The 22,045-nt window shown below is 42.4% G+C and overlaps 1 protein-coding gene across 3 annotated transcripts in view; it reads left to right on the top strand.

The window, feature by feature from the left end:
- Positions 1–3,972: 3,972 nt before the first annotated feature.
- Positions 3,973–22,045, top strand: part of Fbxo42 (F-box protein 42) — an 81,216-nt gene continuing 63,143 nt past the window's right edge. For 2 of the 3 annotated variants that reach the window (XM_010614176.2, XM_010614172.2), the window contains exon 1: positions 3,973–4,171. The gene's annotated coding sequence lies outside the window, so the exon portion shown is untranslated. Of the gene's footprint in view, positions 4,172–10,206; positions 10,334–22,045 lie in introns of those variants that run through there. The other variant, XM_019206093.2, reaches the window with a different exon arrangement.

The following is a 22,045-nucleotide window of genomic DNA, read 5'->3' as shown; positions in this document are numbered from 1 at the left end:
GGTGTGCGCCACCACGCCCGGCCCCAAGTCTTATTCTTGAGGTAGGGTTAGTTGGTCCTAAATATAACTATAGTCTACAGCCATACCACCCTAAAGCTCCCAATCTTGTCTAAATATAGCTGTAGCTGTAGCACGCTAGTTTTAGGCTTTGTATTTACCCTGAATCACCAGTAGGGGAAGATCGTCCCTTACAATTTTGCTGTCCTATCATCCTGAACAAAGGCTTTAGGGGGTATTCCTGAGTCTGAAAGTTCAAGGAGACCAGAAAAACCTAAATGTTGGACATTGTTCAAGGATACTCGGGAAAAAAAACATCTTGTTCCACCATGTAAGCGATCAGGATATAAACCCTAGTTGATCACAGAGACCCCTAATGGAGTAGTAGATTTGGGGGGGGGTGGCTTGCACTTGTGAGGCAGGCCCTTGGAACAACTGAGCTAAATCCCCAGCCCAAGATCCCTTATGACTTTGGGGAAGTCCTTTCCTCTTTTGGTCTGTTTTGTCTTTTTTTTTGTTGGGTTTTTTTTTTTTTTTCCCTTTGGTTTTTTGAGACAGGGTCTCACTATGTAGTTGAGACTGACCTGGAACTCACTATGCAGCTCATGCTGGTCTCAAACTCACAGTGATCCTCCTGCCTCAGCCTCCTGAGTGCTGGGATTACAGGCATGTGCCACCACGCCCGGCGCTGTTTTGTCATTTGTAAAATGAAGGACAGATAGGACCAAATAAACTAAAACTGAGGACATAGTAGTGACACTTTCATCATCCAGAGGAAGCCCAAAAAGTTGGGGCAGAGACATACACAATACAAATACAAGCACGAAGCCCACAGTGAGAAAACTTCTATCTGATCCTCAAGCTAGGCTATGCAGACAGTTGTGTTAAGAAATAAGTGGTGTGAGCTGGGGATTTAGCTCAGTGGTTCTGCCTCGTAAGCACAAGGTCCTGGTTCGATCCCTGGTACAAAAAGAAAGAAAAAAGAAAAAGAAATGAGTGGTGGTGCATGCCTGTAATCGCAACCCTCAGGAGGCTGAGGCAGGATCACTGTGAGTTCAGGGCCAACCTGGGCTACATAGTGAGCTCAAAACCAGCCTGAACCACATGGCGAGATCCTGTCTCAAAAATAAAAAAAAAAAATTTTTAATGGAAAGGGCCAGGAATATAGTCAGTGCAAAGGATCTGGGCTCAATCCCCAATACTGCAAAATACAAACAAATAGATAAATAAGTGCTGGGATGTAGCTCAGTGCAAAGGCCTTGGGTTTAATCCACAGTACTGGGCAAGAAAGGAAGAAAAAGGAAAGGAAAAAGTGGCGAGGTTGGGGGTGTAGCTGAGTGGTAGAGCACTTGCCTCTTATGCCAAATGCCTGGGTTTCATTCCCAACACACAGACACACACACACACACACACACACACACAGACACACGCACAGAGATAGAAAGAGAGAGAGACAGCATCAACTGTGATTTTTTTTTTTAATTTTTAATTTTTTGGTACAGGTGATTGAACTCAAGACCTTGTAATTGCCAGGCAGGCATGGTGGCACTGAGCTAAATCCCTGCATACCCCCCACCCCCTCCTTTTTGAGACAGGGTCTCTCTAGTAGCCCAAGTTGGCTTTGAACTCAGTATTGTAACCCAGGCTGGCCTGGCGATCCTCCTGCCTCTGCCTCTTGAGTGCTGAGATTACAGGCGTGTCTCACCACACCTGGCTATTTTTTATTTTCGAGACACTAAGTCTCTAAATTGCCTAGGTCAGGTTCAAACTTCTGATCTTCCTGCCTCAGCCTCTGAAAGTGCTGGAATTACAGGCACGTGCCACTACGCCCAGCTCCAATTCATTCTTTTTTCTTTTTTGAGACAGGGTCTCAGTCCCTAGTTTGGGCTGGCCTTGAGCTCACTATTGTAGCCCAGGCTGGTCACAAACTCGAAGTGAGCCTCCCAAATGCCAGGTTACAAACTTGTGCCATCACATCTGGCTCTCTAGTTCATGCTTTCATTCAACAAATATGTATGGAGTCCCCACTGTATCCATGGTCTCTATACTAGATGCTGGTGGAAAAGCAGTAAGCAGGACAAAAATCCCTGCAATCTTTGAGCCAGGAGATTCAAGGTCTGAACTTGTTCTAAAATTATCTAGCCTCAAATTGGACTGGACACTAATCTCCCTGGGGAATTCTAGAAAAAGTCCAAGGCAGTAGACTGAGGTCAATCCTGGAACCTGTATTTTTTAAAGGAAGCACTTAATAGCTTGTCCAGTGCTATCAGCTGCTACAGAGTATTTGGAGGAAAAGGTTGCAGGTTTTCTGTACCTTGAATTAATTGATTTGCTAGAGATGGGATCTAGGGCCCTGGACATGTGAAGCAAGTGCTGTACCACTGAGCCACACCCCCAGCCCTCTACAACAATTTTTAGTATTTATTTTTGGTGGTACTGGGAATCAAAACCAAAGGTGTTCTACCATTGAGCTACCTTTCTAGATCTTTGTTTCTTATTCTGAGACTGAGTTTCACTAAATTGCCCAGGCAGGACTTCCTTATGCGATTTTCCTGCCTCAGCCTCCCAAAGTGCTGGGATTACAAGCAAGCATCACCATGCCCAGCAGGTTTGGGGTTTTTATTGACATAATTGTTACCTTACCAGTTAGAATTGCCAAATTTCTCTTTTGCGGTGACAATTCCTAATGGAAGAACTGGAACTCCTTAAATCTGTTTCTCATACTGGGATGCTATCAATGTGTTCCCAGGGGTCCTGGGATTATCCCTTAAGGCACATAACTGCTTTTTAGAGTGAGGCTGACTCAGAACTGGAGAGGGGATTTATCTTTTTATTTATTTTGTGTGTGGGGGGTACCAGGGATCTAATTTGGGCCCTTGTGCTTTCGAGGCAGGTGGCAGAACCACTGAGCTAAATCTCCAGCCCTATTCATCTTTGAGGTGTAGTCTGATTGTGTTGACTAGGTTGGTCTTGGACCTCTGGGCTCAAGTGATCTTCCTGCCTTGGGCTCCTGAATACCTGGGGTTACAGGTATGCACCACAGGCCTGGCAGCATTTGGCTTCGGACCCTGTCCTATTTCCCAAGAGGCCCTAGGAGATCCACTTTATACTAAGGCAGTCCGTTGGTAGCCCAAGGTTGCTCCAGCGCTAGGGCTAGGAGGTGAAGACTGAAGCCAAGTGCTGTATCCCTGGTATACTCTTAGATCACATGCTGTAGGGTTGGGTTCCTAAAATTTATCCCTTGAAGGGGGGCTTGGCTGGACCCCATCTCCTAGTAATAGTGAAAATGGGAAATACAGAGCTTGGAAACCAGGAAAGCCGGAGTTACAATCCTGTTGCATCCTCACCCCCATTGCCAGGTGAGTGGTTCGATGCTTAAATTTCCTCAACTGAAAAACGGAGCTAGTAAATTAGGCATCGTGGCACATGCCTGTAATCCCAGCATTCTCAGAAGCTGAGGGAGGAGGACTCAAATTCGAGCCCAGCCTGGGAAATTAAAATGATTTGGTGAGGTTGTGTCTCTATAAATTAGGATTGGGGATGTGGCTCAGTGCAAAGGCCCTGTGTCAGTCCCTAGGATGAAGGGGGTAAAAAGGAGGTAATAACTCACACACTGGTTGCTACAGTTTAGAGAAGCACTCTAACCAAAGCAGGGGGACTATCCATGGGCTCTTTCATAAGCCACAACTCTCCTCTGTGCTCACTGGACACTCGGGGATAAAGTGAGTTAATTTCTAAACGGCTTAGTCTCAAACCATTTGGAAAATTTCCCAATTGCCCCCGACACTGCGGCCGAGGGTGGACGGAAGCCAAGGCTAACTCTGGGTTGCCCTCAAACCTCCGGGCAAGCTCGGCCCTTCTCAACATGGCGCCGCCCCGCGGCCGTCCCTCGGCGACCCGCCGCGCTGACGTGAGTGCACGCGCGTCCTCCACGCCGTGGACCTGAGCATGCGCGCTCCGCGCTGTCTTCTCCCGGCCTGAGCAGAGCAGCGGCGGCGGCGTTTGAGTGGAGGAAGATGGCGGCTCCGGGCGGTTCGGGTTCCAGCCAGCTGTGAGAACCCCCGAGCTGCAAACGCGGCTTGGGACGGAGTGCCTCTGGTCTGGTCCTGCCTCGGGGTCCCTCAGCGCTATCACCAGCGGAGTGAACCCGAGATCGTGGAGCGGGCCGGGCCAGGTGAGGCCTCTCCCCCTCCCGGGGCCGCGGCTACCAGCCGGCGTCTCTTGCGCTTTATGCCCCGGGTGCAGTGGGCGCCTTGTGGGCCGGCGCAGGTCCGGTATCCTGAGAGGGGGTCGGTCCCGACGAGTCTCAGGGCCTTGCTGTCGTCATTGTCGGTCTCCCCTGGGTGAGGAGGGGAGGAGCAGAGAGAGCCCGCTTTCCAGCCAGTCCTTACGATGGGAGCGAACCTGTCTGTTCTCTCTTTTGCGGGCAGTTGTCCCCTCACCCCGACACGAAGAGGTGTGTGGCCGGCGAAAGAGTGGCTTTGGTGTCAGTGTTTCAGTCTGCTCCACCGGCCCCGAGCCCTTAACCGATTGCGAGAGGAGCCGGATACTGGTGCCCTCCAAATTGCGGCGAGGGGCCGGCATCCCTGCAGCTGCAGCTGCAAAGGATTGGTTTTTGGAATTGGCTCGCAAAATAAGACGCAAACAGCTCTTCCTGACCCTTAGCTTTTTCGAGCGATCCCTTAGAGAAGTGGGAACCGCGGTGCTTAACAGCAATCCACGTTGTGCCTGAGGACAGCTTTTCCTATTGAGAAGGGTTTGTGCGAAGTAACAGTGGAGGGTGGGAACGAATTTGTAAATGAAGAAAACACAATTGCGAGATCTTGATAGTGTCTGCTGAGAAACTTCAGCGCCTACGGAGTGCGTTTGAACCTTTGGATTGTTAAGCCTCGGAATAACTGATTGCTTTGTTGGATCTTCTGACTTTCATTAGGAAAATAAAAGCTTCGTCTTTTTATTGCCAAAGTCTGGATTTTTTTTGTGGTGGGATTTGGACCGATCTCGATGAAGCTCCGGGTACATTACCAGGTCTGGCTTGCTGGCAGCGACGTTATACTGTTTGTTACTCATTTTTGAGAATAACTTTTAGTTGTTCCAACGCTAATTGGAGCTTTTGAATTCAGGTTAGGGAAGCTGATTTGAAACCTTGTGGCCTCTCCCTTGAGGCTTGCGTTAGGATTTTGCTTTGGGGAAACGGTGAGACTACTGCTTTTGCTGGGATACATCGAATACCTTTTTGTACCACATTGGTTCTGCTTGTGCTTAAGAATGACATCAGGGATTTAAAGGGACAAGAATAATTTAAGAAGAAATATCATTTAGAATTCAGTATGTAGCTCGTACAGTGAATACTGATGCTCTGTGTCAAATTACTATCCCGAATTTACTCGTGTGTGTAATCTGATTGGGTGTCTTATCTAGTGTGTGTTGTCATCTTATTCCCTGTAACTTTGCTTTTGATAAACCCAGTGTTTATTATTCTATCCACATTGATCCATGGGTGTGCTGTACACTTGAAAAAGGTTTCACTTGTTGAAAGGATGGCCATTTGGTGTAATATTTGCTAGCTCTTTGAACATTTTTTTTCTTTCCTATTCTTAAAGTATTTTCTTACAAATTTTTAGCGTCTTTGCTAAAAATATAAAGTTGAACCAACGGTAAGAAATTAGAGAGCCACTCTATGTATATTAATGTGCTGATAAAATTAATGCAGTGAAACGTCCTGGTAGTTTGACATTCGGTTTCTTGGCACAGTAAGTTGAATTGTTGTGCTAAATCATCATCAGGTATTGATGCAATTTCATGACGTTTATGACATCATCCATCTCCATCTCTCCATCATTTTGACTTTAGGAAAAGAACAAGATCAGGAAAAATAACTTAGGATGCTGCTTCATAATAGCCGGTCTCTAGAATGGCCTTTATCCAGCGTTACTGTAGGTAGTTTAAACCCTCCCTAAGATGCAGAGCTGTGTGATTGCTACCTATTGTGGAAAGCAAGCCAAACAAAAATGCTAGCAGAACCTGAGTTATGTGGCAATATTGGGGTCCCAGAAAGCTTTCTAAAGATGAAGAAATATATTGTCGTCTTTGTGATTTTGGAATTGAGTGAATTAACTCTTTTATGAGAAGCCATTTAGTTAATAATTCCATTCCCACTTTGCAAGATTGTTTTGTGGATCAAGAGGTAATGTGTATGAATGTGTTTTGTAAAATAAAAAATAAACATCATTTCAGTTCTTTGAATCACCCATTGAAGGGCCCTACATTATATATATGGTAGGCATTTTGGGAAGGAGGTATTAATGATTTTAAGATGAGACAGCTTTTGGTCTGAGGTTGCCTAGAGTCTATTGGAGGAGCCAGACAAGGAAACCACTTAAGCTTATTGAAATAAAAGAAATACACTGAACCCGACCATGGCAGCCAAGGAAGACTTCTCAGAGCTGGGAGTGCTTTTCCCAACCCTTCCTGTTATTCTGCAGAAGAGTCAGCCTTTTGTGAGTGACTTGCTTTTTATAAAAGTTTAAAAAAATTCTGTCATGAGTTCTTTTCCCCTTTTATTCATTCACTGTCATGACACTTCCCACACAGTGTGCTCCAGTTATGGTTTCTGCATTCTCAAAAATCTAGTCGTCTTGGGAGAACCTTTCTGAGTGACTCATAGGCACAGGCAGCAAACACAAACATTGCAGCTGCAATTAAAATATTTCACATCACTAAGTGAGGACAACTTTAGAGTGATGCATTTTTGTTTTTGTTTTATAAACTAGCACAGGAAGCACTGAATGTTGTAATTAGATCACCTTTAGTTAATATTTAGTTGTCACCCACTACATTGTTGAGTATAGGTGGTTATTAGTACTGACCTTTCTTCCAATAATAAAATGAGAAAATCTGGTTCCTTTTTGGGTGGAGCTGACAGATTGAACTGGAGTTTAATAAATTTCTGCAGATTATTTGTGTGAATTGAGGCTTGACATCTGATAGTGAACTTCTGTATCCTAGTACAAGTTATGTCCATTGGTGCTGGAGTTTTAAAAATTAATTTAGCACATCACCTTTATTGCAGACATTTTACGAATTTTTGGATTGAGTAAAATCTTTATGTGGTACTGTATAATTTAAACATATACCATTGAGCCAGGAATTTAGCTCAGTGGCATTATGCCTGGCAAGTGCAAGGTCCTGAGTTTGAACCCTGGTACCCCCCCCCCCCAGAAAAGATCCTGAGTTTGATCTCAAAGCAAGTGCGTTAAGCTTGTGGCTGACAGGTAGTATGTTCGTTTTTCTGTATTGTGACAGTTACATGTAGAGGGATACAACCAATAGACAATCCTTATTTGTTTGTTGAGTAGTAGTACTGGGAATTGAGTCCAGGGACTTCACATTGAGCTATATCCACAGCCCTTTTTAAGTTTTTGTTTCTTTGTTTTTCCTTTTTAAGTTTTTGAGACAGGATCTTGCTAAATTACTTGGACTGAACTCTAATTTATGATCTTCCTGCCTCAGCCTCACAGAGTGCTGGGATTAGAAGCGTATACCACCACACCCAGCATAAATGACTATTTTGAAGAATTTATTAGTATGGCATGTTCTTCCAAATTTGCATTTCTTTATTATTCTGTAAGAAGGCAGGATATTTAATTATTTGGTTTTCATTATAAATTTTCTTAGTAAAGCATTGTTGCAGGGCTGAGGATTTATTTACTTCAGTGTTGTCAGCCCCTGCCTTGCAAGTGCAGTTGGCCAATATTGTTTAAATTGGTTTGTGTCTTTTTGTTTTGTTTTGTTTTTGTGGTACCGGGGATCGAACTCGGGTCCTTGTGCTTGCGAGGCAGGCAGCGGAACCTCTGGGCTAAATCTCCGGCCCTGGTTTGTGTCTTTTTGACATGTCCACAGTTTTCTTGGGGTACTTCCTTGCTTTTTTATTTTTGTTTGGGCTGAGGATTACTCAGGGCATCCTACATGTTAGGTATGTCCTATACCACTAAGCTACACGCCCAGCCCTGTTGCTTGTGTCACGTGACAGCAAGATATCCCAGGTTGTTTGTATTCTCTGTCCTTGACCTGGTGTCATCAGTCATTTTTCTAAGAAGACTTAGTGTCTCTTACAGGGAAACCAGGATCTAAGTGATAGGGATGCTCATTGCTACAGGGCCTTTGTTGTTTCTTCTTTTTTTTTTTTTGGTACCGGGGATTGAACTCAGGTCCTTGCGCTTGCAAGGCAGGCCACCGAACCGCTGAGCTAAATCCCCAGCCTGGGTCTTCGTTGTTTCTAAGTCACATCAGTAGGTAGAACTAGAAAATATATTTATTATAAATCATAACTTCAAGTTAGGCATAGTGATGGACACATGTAATCCGAGTATGCTAGGAGGGTGAGGCGGTCAGGATCACAAGTTTGAGCCCAGCCTGGGGAACTCAGTGATTTAGCAAGACTCTGTCTCAAAAGATTGAAAAAAAAAAAAGAGGGGCTAGGTTCAATCTTCAGTACAAAAAACAAACAAGAACAAAAGCCCCCAGTAAGTCACCAACTTATACAAATGAGTTTCACCCATTATAGAAGAATTGCTCACAGGTTGGATTCATTTGAAAGCTGATCAGGTGAGTTTTATATAGTACTGTGCACCTGTGAAAGTTTGTAGCTGAAATGTTTGTTAAGTTGGGGACATTTTATATATGTGTATATGCATATGTGTGTATGTCTATATATGATTCATATTCATATTGTATATGTTGATTGGTTCGGGGATTGCTTTTTGTTGTGTTTTGTGTTTTGGAGACAGGGTCTGGTGTATTTCAGGCTGGCTCTGAACTCACCATGGAGCCCAAGCTGGGCTCAAACTTGGGAGCAGTCCTCCTGCCTCAGTTTCCCAAGTGCTAGGATTACAGGTGTGCACCACCATGTCCAGCTAATGTTAAGATTCCTGATGAGTACCAAAAATAACAAGTACCAAGTAAATTTTTTGGCTGGAAAGAGTAGGGAGTCACAGGAGTTGACAAGTTCAAAATGGCACCCTGAGTACCAAACAGACAACAAAATTTTCATGCCAGAATGTGTTGAGTATCAAATTCCATGAGTTTCAAAGCAGGTGGGTACTAAAGTTTGCTAAAAGAATTAGACATAAGTTCAAGATTTCTTTTTATTTTTTAAGGTTTCTTTCTGGTTCTTTTTGTCCTTAGAATATTCTGTCCATCAGGATCCAGCTTCAAAGTGGAAAACATACTAGATATTTCATACAGGACTTAATACAGGGAATAGTTACATATATATTACAAGACGTGGGACAGATTTAGAGATTAACAATGGAGCGAGACTTTTACTTAGGGTTGCTAGGAACAAGAGGCAGGAAAAGATATTCCTGAAACTTAAAAATACAGAGGGACAGTTACTGCCTCAAACACTTTCAGGACTGGGTCCCTGAGGCAGAATTAGCAAGGGTTGTCACTTGGCTGGGTTCGGAACACCTTCCTCCTTTCATTAGTGTTTGGCTTATACTTTCAGTATTTGTTTTTGCAAAAGTAACCAAATATTTACATACATTCCTTTTTCTCCATGCTTACACAAGACGTTGCCCTACTGTGTCCACTGCCTCAGTAAGTTGCCCAGGCTGGACTTGAATTTGTGATCCTTCTACCTCAGCTTCCCAGCTTGCTGGGGTTACATGCATTCACGACGGCACACAGTTTGGAGATGATACTGTGTTGGAAGAGGAACCCTTATTCATTCCCATAGCTTTTGTCTTCTTTATGTCAATATACCAGGATTTTTTTTAACTGCTCTGGGTCTGTGTATGGGTCTTCTGTCTCTTATCTCTTGTGGTACTGAGGATTGAACTGGGGCCTTTGCACAGAGATACATCCTAGTCCTTAGTTTTTATGTTGAGACACGCTCTTGCTAAGTTGCTCAGGCTAGGCTTGAACTGAATTTGGGATCCTCCTGTCTCAGCCTCTCAGAGTGCTGGGATTACAGGTGTATACCACCACACCCATACAGATATCTTTTATAAATAGATGTTGGTATGGTGTAAATTCTATGACTGAATTTTCAAAACTTCAATCTGTAGCAGTTGCTGATGAAATTAAGGTAACAGAATCTATCTTTATTTTTTGAAGCAATCTGCAGGAACTCTACTTGCTGGGTAATTTTAACGATTAGGCAATCTTGTGAAACAAAGTTTTATTTTGTGTGCAAATGCCACTGTCCTTTAGGTTTTCTGGGTAGAAGTAGCGGTTGCAGCATTACCTTTCGTGAATTTACACTCTGGTTATGAAGGAAGGTCACACATGAACACCACGGCCTCGTTGATGGAGGCGTCCCGGAGTCTGGAAGGTGAGTGGTTCGTGCTGGCAGGAGAGCGTGCTTTTGTTCTGACCACCGCTGCAAAGAAGACAAACGGAAGTGATTTTTCCCCACTCCCTAACAGCATCTTGTTAGATATTATCCTGTGTTTTTTAGGTTTTTTTCCAGAATATTTGTGTCAGTGGAGTAACTGTGTTTACATGCAAACTGAGATAATTGATAGGAGGGTTTTGGGATTGTGGCCTGCTTTGAATTCTTCCTGAAACACCATTTTTGCCATGTTTCTGGACGGCTTGCATTTGGTAAAGTCCTAGAGATTACAGAACAATCTCTAAAGCAGCAGATGGACAGGATGACAAGCTGGAGTCAGGGAGGCTAGATACACACTGCTATCGCTAAGTGTGTGCCACTGACTGTATTAGCAGGTGGATAACAGGAAGGGGAAAGACGTTGTGAAGAAAGATCTGATGGGGAAAATTGAAAGTCAGTATATAATATAGCATGTAATAAAACATGTTATTTGTGTTCTTTTGAGATAATTAAATTTCTTGGGATCCTGTCTCTTATTGCCCAGGCTAGCCTTAAATTCATGCGCTTCCTGCCTTAGCCTCCTGAGTAGCTAGGACTAAACATATGTACCATGACCCACAATTTAAATACTTTTAATGACTGATTAATACTGTATTCTTAAAAAAAAAAAAAAAGGGTTTTCTGGGGATATAGTCAGTAGTAGAATGCCTGCATAGCATGTGTAATGCCCTGAGTTTAATACCTGCACCTCAGTAATAAATGGAGTCATAGAATTGGATTCAAATTCTTGTTCATCGGCCTTTCCCTCATTTTTATTCTTGTATTTATTTACTATTTTTTCTTTTTTCATTTTTGTTTTTTTAAGACAGGGTCTTGCTATGTAGTTCAGGCTGTCCCTTGAACTCATTATGTGGCCCAAGCTGGCCTCCAACTCAAAGCTGTTCTGCCTCAGCCTCCCAAGTGCTGGAATCACAGGCGTGTGCCGCCACTCCTGGTGCCACCATCTCATCTGATGCCAGCATTTAGCTTTTCTTTTTTCTTTCCTTGTTAGTTCTCACCCTGTTGCCCAGGCTAGTCTTGCTTGAATTTTAAATCTTCCAACCTTTACCTCCCAAGTAACTGGGATTATAGGCACATGTCACAGGGCTGGGGATTTAACTCAATGGTTCTGCCCCCTGCCTCGCAAGTGCGAGGACCTGAGTTTGATCCCCAGTACCAAAACAAAAAAAACCCCAAAACCAAACAAACAAACAGGCACATGTCACCTTGCCCAGTGCCAGTAGAATTTTAATGGATACTCAAGACCTTATTGTTCAAAGTCTACAAGCATTGGTATTATTAAGGTTAACATAAAAAATTTCAAGTCCCACCCCAGGTTTACATACCTACCTCTATAGTTTAAACCAGAGTCACAGCATTTGAAAAGCTTTGGAAACTTCAGAGATTTCCAAGCCAGTGCTTTGTGTGCGTCTGTAATCTCAGCTTCTCAGGAGGCTGAGGCAGGAGGATTGTGAGTTCAAGGCTAGCCTTGGCAGTTTAGCAGGACCCTTAAAAAAATAGTTTCTGTTTGCCTGTTTATCACTTTTATATAAATGGAGCCATACTTTATTATTCTTTCATTATCCTTTCTGCTCAGTGTTAGAGACATACCATTGTTTTGTTTTGGTACTGGTGATTGAACTCAGGACCTTGCGCTTGCGAGGCAGGCATGGTGTCACTGAAGAGATATAACCATTTTTTTGTGTAGATGTTTTGGAGGGTTTCTTGGTGCTGGGGATTGAACCCAGGGCTTTGGCTGAGCCAGATAAGTGCTCTACCACTAAGCTATATCTCTGGTAGCTTAGGCTTCTCTTGAACTCACAGTGACCCTCAGGCCTTGGTCTCCCAAGTGCTGGGATTACAGGCATGCGTCACCACACCTGACTAGATTTTCTTTTTAAATTAGTGAAGCCAAAAAAGCAAAAAAGTGTGATTTTCTTTTTAAATTAGTGAAGCCAAAAGCTATTATAGTAGTCATATAGGATTGTTCTGTTGGTTTTTACCTCTACTTTTTGGTTCTTTTTGTTTGTCTTGTTTTTTGAGACATATCTTGCTCTGTAGTTCAGTCTGGCCTTGAACTCACTGTAGAGCCCATGCTGACTTCAAACTCAGGACAATTCTCCTGCTCCAGCATCCTGAGTCCTGGGATTACAGGTATATGTGTCCACACCAGGCTGTTTTTTTGTTTTGTTTTGTTTTGGTACCAGGGATTGAACTCTGGCCCTTGTGCTTGCAAGGCAGGTGGTGGAACCACTGAGCTAAATTACCCTTCCCTACCCATCCCACCTTCCCTACACCTTTAGCTTCTCTCTTCTCATTTCTAAATGACAGTAATCTTATTAAGATCTTCTGTTTTATTGCAGATTATTAACACCAGGGAAACTATTCGGTATTTGCACATGTGTGATATTTTTATTTCACTTAGGAGTATATCTTCAATATGTATCCATTTTCCTATGAATGAATCTATTCTCTTGCCCTGCTCTTGTTTTTGACATAGGGTTTTGCCATATAGTCCATGCTGGGCTCAAACTCACTATCTTCCTGCCTCATCCTTCTGAGTGTTGGGATTGCAGACCTGCACCACGATACCTAGTCTTTTCCCTATACATGAAGGTCACTTAGGAGTATATCTTCAATATGTATCCATTTTCCTATGAATGAATCTATTCTCTTGCCCTGCTCTTGTTTTTGACATAGGGTTTTGCCATATAGTCCATGCTGGGCTCAAACTCACTATCTTCCTGCCTCATCCTTCTGAGTGTTGGGATTGCAGACCTGCACCACGATACCTAGTCTTTTCCCTATACATGAAGGTACACAGTGATAATGTGTTAGTCATTTAGCAGGTTGGCTTTATTTCATTTTATTTTTAATAGGTTAATTTTAAATATTACAAAATTGTGGGTCTTTTTTTTGTGTGTGTGTGTGTGTGGTACCGGGGATCGAACTTGGGTCCTTGTGCTTGTAAGGCAGACAGCATTTTGTTTGTTTGTTTGTTTGTTTGTTTTTTGAGACAGGGTCTCACTATGTAGTTGAGACTGACCTAGAACTCACTAGGTAGCTGAGGCTGAACTCGAACTCACAGCAGTCCTCCTGCCTCAGCCTCCCGAGTGCTGAGATTATAGGTGTGCGCCACCACGCCCGGCTCAAAATTGTGGATTTTTAAATTTTTGGTAGGGATATTATTATAAACAGACCTGGTATCTTTTATCTTAAAGTTAGACTATAGGTATAGGTGCGGAGTAAATAACTCAGTATTAGAGACCCTGAGTTCAAATCTCTGCACCATACGTACATAAGTCCATGGAATATTCTATTGTGTGCATATATATTCATTTTTATTTCATCAAATTAATATTGTGTATATATTTAATGTAAACTCCAAGGTCTTCTATATTCCCTGAAAATTAAAGTACAAAGATACAAACTATCTTGGGTAATAAAGTCCTTTATACAACTATCATAGTTAACTTACTTTTTTTGTTGTTCCGGGGATCTAACTCAGGCCCTTGTGGTTGCACGGCAAGTGGCAGAACCACTGAGCCAAATCCCCAGCCTTCCCCAGCACTTTTAACAGTTTGAAGTATGCTTTTCTTCTGTGGCTACAAAATTACCCTCTGTTAGGCAGATGGCTTTTCTATTTCAGAATGTGTTGGAGAAGGCTCTTTTGAAGTTAGTACATACTCCTAATAGCTGCTTTAATTAGGGTCGTATCAGAGCTTGTCTAACCATTCCCCATTAATCCACGTTTCATTTGTTTATTTACTACTAAAGAAATGGACATTTAAATTGTTTCTTTTTTATTGATTAAACATCTTTTTTACTGTTATGCCAAGGTTTAATCAGACAAATTCCTATAAGTAGAATGTCTGAGTCATCTGACCTATATGTTTATCATGTTGACAGATAACAGTTTTTTTGCTTGTTGTTTTGAAACAAGGCTTGGCTTTTTAGTTCAGGCTGGCCCTGAACTCACTGTGTTGCCCAGGCTAGTCTTGAACTCTTAGAGATCCTCCTGCCTAAGCCTCCTGAGTGCTAAAATTATCAGCATGCCCTACCATGCCTGGCTGATGTAAATTTTATACTTTACTCAAATAAAAAAGTTTTTTTTAAAAAACCCTAAACAGTGCTATGCTAAAGACTGTTCATAAGCCATCATGCCTAGTGAGAAATCAGTAGAAGTGTTTGATCATATTATATTATTTGTATCATGAAGGCTGGGGGTATAGCTCAGTGGTAGAGCACTTATGTAGCATTGTAAGGCCCTGGGTCTGATCCCTAACACTGCGAAATATAAACACATTTTTAAAAAATCAAAACATTTGCATTATGCAGTTAATCCTGCAGCAAACTTTTGAGTGGGGAGGGAAGGGGGAAGGAGTTGGAAAAGCAGGCCATCCTCTGTGTTGCAGTAATTAGGAGGTGGCTGATCAGAGCCTGACACGGGAGGGAATTGGAAGAAAGTGAACGTGAGAGAAATTCGACAGCTGATTAGCTGTGGGAGGAAAAGGAAAGAAAAATAGGTGCTGACTCCTAGTTTTTGAGTCAGGAAAATAGGAAGACATAGGTGACACGGAAAATGTGCAGTGTGAATTTGATGTCAGGTGTCCAGAGGTGATGAAAACGACAGGATGGAGTTTGGGAAAATCAGACCTAGAGATGAGTTCTGGAACTATCCTTTCATCCTTTGAACAATGTTCAGTTTTTACCTTTTGCAGGTGTCAAATTAACTCATCAGTTTCTAGCATCAAGGATCTCACAATCTAATGAGTCATTTTTTTAGAACTTATGTCGTTGCCTTTGGAGAAAATGTGCCAAGAAAAGAGAAGGCAAAAAGTGAAATCTTGAGGTGTCGTCTGTATTTGGGGTGTAAAAGGGGAAAAGAACCATAAAGTGAGGGGTCAGAGATACAGTACAGACTAAAGGGAGTATATTAGTGATTAAGAATTAAACTGACTTTGAAAAATTATAGTGTTGGTAACAAGCGAAGTTGGAAAATTTCAAAGACTTGTTCTTTAAAAATTTAAGCCAGAGGGCCGGGGATTTAGCTCAGTGGTTCTGCTGCCTTTTTCGCAAGCGCAGGGTCCCAAGTTTGATCCCTGGTACCAAAAACAAATTTAAGCCAGGGGTGGGGATTTAGCCCAGTGGTTCCACCACCTGCCTTGCAAGCTCAAGTTCCCGAGGTTGATCCCTGGCACAAAAAAAAAATTAAGTGTGGTGACAGATTCCAATAGACCCAAATACTCTTGGAGGCTGAGGCAGGAGGATTAAAAATTCAAGCCTGGGCAACTTGGTGACTGACATAGTGAAACCCTGACACAAAAAAGAATAAAAGAGCCTGGGGAATATACCTTAATTCAAAGACTGGGTTCCATCCTTGCTACTGAAAAGAAAAAAAAAAATTAAGTTTGCTATGTATCCATGGCTTTGATAGAGTAATCTTAAATTTTTTTGTTTCTTGTGTAATTTTAAATATTTTTTCATTCATAACAGATTGAGGTAGAATTACATTAGTGTACCAACCACATTTCTGATGTTACAAAAATTTTTGTCCTCAGTTTTTACCCATAAATTAAAAATTGTCTCCCATCTATTTTGATATATATGTATGTGTATTGTGTAATGTACGTATGTATATATGTGAGAGTGGGGATTGAGCCCAGGACCTTTTGCTCTGAGCTGTATCCCCCCCCTTTTGGTACTGGGGATCCAACTCTGGACCTTGCTCTTGCCAGGCGGCGGTGGCACCACTGAGCTAAATCCCTGGCCTGTTTTTTATTTTTTTAATTTTGATATAGGGTCTTACTAAGTTACCCAGGCTGGGCTTGAACTTGTGATCCTTCTGCCTCAGCCTTCCAGTGTGCTGGGATTACAGGTGTGCACCAGGGTGGGTTTACAATTTGTTGTAATGTGAAAGTATGTATTTAGTGAAATGTGTGTTTAGTGAAATGTACATTAATTAAAATGTGGTCCTGCATTTGAGAAGCAGAGACAGGAGGATCAGTGCCCATGTGTTTGAAGCCAGCCTGGACTATGTAGGTCCTCCTTGCCTCAGACTCCGGAGTGCTGGGATTATAGGCGTGTGCCTCCACGCCGGTCTCCTTGTTTCCCCAACACAAGAGGCCCCAGGCTTACCCTTTACCTTTCATGCCCCAAGTTTGAAAACAGCCTTTTCTCCAGGATAGCTGGTTCTTTCTAGTGGAAAATAGAATATAAAGACCAATCTGGATGCTAGGGCTTCTCATTACTACTACGATTACCATCGTTTACAGTTCTTTTTCAGTGGACAGGACTAGGAAATACTTTAAACAGGGAAAAAATGAGTTTCTACTGATGATTATCTACTGATGAAATCTACTTAATCTCTTTAATTTTATTCTTGAATCACTATGCTGAATTTTATTGGCTTATATTAATACCAACATTACTTGTTTTACTCTACACTATGCCTATAGTAGTTTCAAAATAATAATGACAATGTTGTTAGTACAGATTACACTATTAATCCCCCTTCCCCACCCAAGGATCTTTTTATATTTGCACTCTGACTCCCAAAAGACAGAGATACTGCATTTCAGCCAGGCGTGGTGGCACACTCCTGCAACCCCGGCATTTGGGAAGCTGAGGTAGGAGAATTGCCACAAACTTGAGGCCAGACTGGGCAACATAGTGAATTCAAGGCCAGCCTGAACTACACAGTGAGAGCCCTGTCGCAAAAAAGAACAACAAAACAATTTCAAAGTTAAATTAAACTGGGCACTGTGGTGTACTTCTGTAATACCATTTGTTTGGTAGGCTGAGGCAGAAAGGTCTCAAGTTCAAGGGTAGCCTGAGCAATTTAGCAATACCATATCTCAAGCTAAAAATAAAAAGGGCTGGGAATTTGCTCAGTGCTTGAGTTCTTGCCTACTGTGTTGGATACTCTTGAGTTTAATCCCCAGTACTACCCATAAAAATTAAATTACTTGATCTCTGTTTTGCTATCAACTTGATATAAAATTAGATAATTAAAAAAAATTAGGTAAGTGTACTTTTACAATATCTTTTTCCTGATAACATCACAGGTAGCTGTTTACTATTCTAAAACTTTGTTTAATGGGCTTTTGCTTTCATCGAAAGACTAAAGTGTACAGAAGAAAGGGAACTTCGGCTGGGCGTGGTGGTGCTCACCTTATAGTCCCAACTACTGGGAAGAGGCTGAGATGGCAAGATTGCAAGTTCGAGGCCAGCCCTGTCAGTTTGGGGAAGCACTGCCTCAAAAAATAGGCCAAGGATCGTGACACACATTCGAAATCCCAGCACTCTGGAAGACCAAGCTAGTGTAAGACTTAAGTCTCACTTTTACTCCTGGAGCATGAACAGCCAAGAGGCTTCCACGATGCTGGGCTCAGAAGCTTAGCAAGGCTCCAGGAGCTTGTCGGACAGTGAGAGTCACCCATGAAGGAACACACCAGGGAAGTTGGCAAATAGACCTTTATTAGTCTGGCCAGATGGCACTCCCCGAGCCAAGTAGCTCAGAGAGGCGGCTAGCTCAGAAACAGAGGCCATTTTATATAGGGCTGAGGGGGGATTTATACTTAAAACTTACAGGAAGAGGACAAAGGCAAAGAATCAGTTGATCTGAGCTAGTGGTCATCAAGCATATACTTGACCGTCACGTACTGATGATCGGTAGATCGATTATCCATTATTCCATTTACAATTTAGATTATAATGTTCAGAACATTCAACTACAGGCAAGTAAGGAGTGGCGTGATTTGTGTTGGGTCTCTGTGTTCACTACAGTTTCCATTTAGTTTCCCAGCTACTTCAAAGCAGTTACCTAACAATTCACAATGAATCATTAGTTATCCTGTAAGGGATGCGGGGAGCGACAGTCTCTAGGTCGTTTGCTGGTCAACATGGAGTCGCTCTGGTCCAGTCAGGCTCTTACACTAGGAGGAGCAGAAGTTCAAACACAGCCTGGGCAATTTAGTGACTTACCGAGAGTGAGTCTCAAAAAATAAAAAGGGGGCTGGGGATTTAGTTCATCCTGCCTTGCAAGTGCAAGCACCCGAGTTTGATCCCCGGTACCAATAAATAAATACATACACACATACATACATAAAGTGAGAAAATGAAAAGATGGAAATAGTGCTTGTAAATGGGGAGAAGAGGAGGGGGTGAAGGGAGGGCAGGGACAAGGGGAAAAATGAGAACCAAGTTCTGTCATGTAGAGGGACAGGATCCCAACAATGAATGTAACTGTACTATATACCTAAAATGTACCAATAAACTCAATAATTTAAAAAAAAAAAGGCTGGAGATATAGCTCACTGAGAAGGCCCTGGGTTTAGGCCCCAGTACTACAAGAATAAAAAAGACTTTTTTGGGGTGGGGGTTCCGGGAATCGAACTCAGGTCCTTGTGCTTGCAAGAACCAGAACCACTGAGCTAAATATGCGGCCCCCAAAAGAGACTTTTTGAGTGCTTCTGTATACCTGTTTGCCTCTGTGATCCATCTTCATATGCTGTATCTAGCATTTCTCCCTTTGATTTATTGTTTGCAACATTAAAGAAGTAGCAGAGTAAGAGCTGGGTGTGTAGCTTGGTAGTAATGTGCTTGCCTAGCATGCGTGAGGCCTTGAGTTCAAACCCCAGTGATGTTGAAAGAGAAGAAACAGAATATGGTGATTTCTAACAACCTAAGTGTTTTCTTTTGAATGGTAATTGTATGGATGGGAATTCCATATGTATAAATTTAATTTTTTTAGGATTTTTGAGACAGGGTCTCACTACATAGTTCAGGCTGGCCTTGAACCCACTGTGTAGCTCAGGCTGGCTTCAAACTTGGAGTAATTCTCCTGCCTCAGCCTCCCCCGTGCTGGGGTCAGAGGTGTGTACCAACACGTTCAGCTTGGTATCAGTTTAATTTTAGAGTTTATAGACTGGTCCAAAATAGTAAAAATCAACTGTTCTAGGCCATTCACTTTTTACTCCAGGCACCAAGGAGGAGTTCTTTTTTTTTTTCCCCTTTTGGTATCAGGGATCAAACTCGGAACCTTGCAATTGCAAGTCAGGCAGCAGAACCACTGAACTACATCCCCAGCCCACCAAGGAGGAGTTCTGTAGAATCACTTTTTCTTCCTCCTTCCCTCCCTCCTTCCCTTCCTTTCTTTCTTTTGTGTGTGTTTTATATGGGCATGCGCGCGCGCGCGCGTGTGTGTGTGTGTGTGTGTGTGTGTGTGTGTGATACTGGGGATTGAACGCAGAGCCTTCACGCTGAGCTACAACCCTAGCCCACTTTTCTCTTTCCTTCATTTTGAGACAGGGTCTAAGTTGCCCAGCCTGGGCTTAACCTTGCGATCCTCCTGCCTTACCCTCTCAAAGTCCAAGGATCGAGGTGTGTGCAGCCATACCTGCTTTAGAATCACTTCTAATTGAAGTAAAAAGTTTTGCTTTCCACATATTTCTTTTTGTCTGGCACTGGAATTTAATATAAGCTTTCCTTGAAAACATTGTATTCCTTGCAACCTTAGCTATTTGGGTAGAAAGGGCATAAAGTACCGTCTTTAAAATATTTTGGTATATCATCATGTTTACCAGGCAGTTGATACAGTAAGCAGAATCGATATTCCTGAAATCGTATACCAGATTTCAAGGTCAGAGATAGAAATTAGTTATCCTGGTTCCATCCATCCACCCGTTTGTTCATTCATTTGTTTTGTTTTATTTTTTCTGAGATGGGATCTTTGTAGTCCAGGCTGGCCTTGAACTTGCAGGGATTCTCCTGCATCAGTGTTCTGAGTACTGGGATTACAGGTGTGCGCCACCATACCCAGCCTGATGCCCCCTTTTGAACGCTGACGTTTACATTTGAATTAGTGTTCACGATTTGCAGCCACACACTGTACCCCTAGGACACCCTGATACAATATACGTAACGGGCAGTGGTCGTGCTCTCTCTTCTGGAGACCTGCAGCCTTTTCTGCCTTAAAGCACGATTCTGGCTGTGCCTGTTGCATCTTGGTGGACTTTATGCTTTTGCCTGTGTCTCTGCTTCATTGGAAACCATAGAAGTGAGAAGTGAAATGTAGGTTTTAATGAAGCAAATGATTAGTGAGAATTGTAATCTGCTATGTGGTGAAAAGTAAAAACTATCTGTATTTTTTTTATGCTGCATTTCTTGGTTTTATTCAAAACAGTATATATTTTTAGCTATTTTATGGTAAGATTTTACACTTGTCATTTACACAAATTACAAGGTTCTGCTTCAAGTCTTTAAAGAATTCTAAAAGTTCAGCCCATGTACAGCAAAAGAATATGCAAAACTACATTATACACACCTTTTTTTTTTTTTTTTGGGGGTACGGGGATCGAACTCGGGTCCTTGCGCTTGCAAGGCAGGCCACCGAACTGCTGAGCTAAATCCCCGGCCCTAAATACACAATTTTTAATCAAAGGAGATACAAAATTCTGGATTGTAGTTTTAGACAAATACAAGAAGCTTCAACCTAGACATAAAGGGTTAACATTAATTCTCAAATAGAAGTCTGCACTCTGTATCCTCTATCTGATGTTGGCTTAGGTCTTGTGGGCCACCCAACTCGACAAATGCTTGCACAAGCCTAAGACAATGAGATGCTGCACAGAATGGACAGAAGGCCAGAGCGTGCGTGGCTGGAGGGAGCAGAACCTCACAGAAAGGGGAAGCCTTAGTAATGAGTTAAGGTGTTCACCATACTGCAAAGGGAGCTGGTGTTTCAAGGGAGGGGTGGCCAGCAAGAGCAGAGGCCAGAAGATTTTAGGGTATTTCAGGAATAAGCTCAAAGGGCTGAACTGAAATTTGTTGGGAAAAGGCGTTGATCTTCTCATTGCTAAGTCCTGGCTGTGCTGTGGTAACCAACGGCAGACAAACAAATAGATGGAAGCAGGATAACTAATTTCCATCTGTGACCTTTACTAATAGAATTAAACCAAAGATTTATTTTTCAGGGCTCAGGAGGATAACATTTGTTAACGTGCACGTGATGTTACACATAGTAAGGCTCTATCCTTTAAAGCTGTTCCCTAGAAGTTCTGTCTGTGGAGAGAAATAGATATATTTTATCTTTCTTCATTCAATGATAGTGTTAATAGTAATAATAATAGTAATTAGCTTTTCTGCTCTGTTGAAGAAATTTAAAAGTTTTAAAGTGTATTTACTTACTGCTGTTCTGAATGAAGCCCAGGCATTCACTCTGAGCTACATCCCCAGCCCTTTTCTTTTCTTTGCTTTTTTTGGTACTGGGTATGGAACTCCGGTCCTTGCGCTTGCGAGGCAGGTAGCAGAATCGCTGAGCTAAATCCCCGGCCCTATTTTTCATTTTTTTCATAGAGTCTTGCTGATTTATCCAGGCTTACGCTCAATTTGTGATCTTCCTGCCTCCACATCCTGAATAGCTGGGATACAGGTGAAGCTCTTAGTGTATGTGGTTAAATTTGCTGAAGGTAACATTTTTGTTCTGTTTTGTTTTGGATTTTAAACTTGGGACCTTGGCTTGCGAGGCAGGCGGCAGCACCACTGAGCTAAATCTCCAGCCCCTGAAGGAGACATTTTGATATCACTTGTTTCTCTTCTCCCCATAACTGTTTGCTATCCCAGAATCAGTCAGTTTATCAGTAACTTTTTTTGAAGAAATTTATATATATA

Source organism: Fukomys damarensis, unplaced genomic scaffold (assembly GCF_012274545.1).
Source record: "Fukomys damarensis isolate Sample0158 unplaced genomic scaffold, DMR_v1.0_HiC HiC_scaffold_23, whole genome shotgun sequence".
Taxonomy (NCBI): Eukaryota; Metazoa; Chordata; class Mammalia; order Rodentia; family Bathyergidae; genus Fukomys; species Fukomys damarensis.
The sequence above is the reverse complement of the archived record's forward strand: the minus strand, read 5'-3'. Positions and strand labels throughout refer to the sequence as shown.